This window comes from Pygoscelis adeliae, unplaced genomic scaffold (assembly GCF_000699105.1).
Source record: "Pygoscelis adeliae isolate BGI_AS28 unplaced genomic scaffold, ASM69910v1 Scaffold277, whole genome shotgun sequence".
Classification (NCBI taxonomy): Eukaryota; Metazoa; Chordata; class Aves; order Sphenisciformes; family Spheniscidae; genus Pygoscelis; species Pygoscelis adeliae.
This window is the reverse complement of record NW_008825218.1, coordinates 1,344,069-1,344,851: the sequence shown is the minus strand read 5'-3', so window position 1 is coordinate 1,344,851 and position 783 is coordinate 1,344,069.

Below are 783 nucleotides of genomic sequence, written 5' to 3'. Positions count from 1 at the left end.
CCTGTGTTTAAACTGGTTCCTAGTAACAGCTAAAACACTAGCCAGACTGAGATTTTCTTTCTTCACACTTCTGCCGATGAATGAATATTATCTGGTAATCTCTAAATAGAGGTAAAACTGGATCTAACTTCTAAAGGTCTGCAGACAAGGTGCTTTTTTTTCCTCCCCTTCACTCCCTGGGTATGGTTTTTGCAGCTGGTGAACTAGAGGTGGTGTCAGGCTCTTAAAGCTGAGAGGCAAGGAGGGTGAGAAGGATCGAGGTGTGCAGGTGGGGAAACAAGACACTAGTTTCCTCAAAGGTGAGATCCCTCTAAGAAGAGGTCCTCCGGTGCTCTCTGGCATATGGCAGGCCTCGGGGAATTTTTTTTTAGAGCGGTTAGCTCTCTTTTAACAAAGGAGATTTTGCTCTTTTTGGGTCTCGAGAAATGGGAATGGAAGGGGCGCAAGGGAAGATAACCGCCGTGTCTGCCCGGAACGCTGTTCGTGAGGGAGTGGACGCCTTAACGGCGGTCGGGCTGTCATGAAATGAGAGAAACCGCTGCCCGCCTGGGGTAGGAACCGGGCGCTCCAAACGGGCGAGCGGAGGAACTCGGAGGAGCCTAATGCCGTCAAACTTGTAAATGCTGGAGAGGAAAGGTGTGCTTAGCCTACGCTTTCTGTGGCGTGGCAAGCAAGAACTAACGAGGAGGGAACTTGAGAAATGGGGCGAAGAGGGACAAGCGCCGACGCCGTACGTTGTCGGGGAGCGGTCGGTGTTCGGCGGGGGGGGAGCGGCCCGGCCGC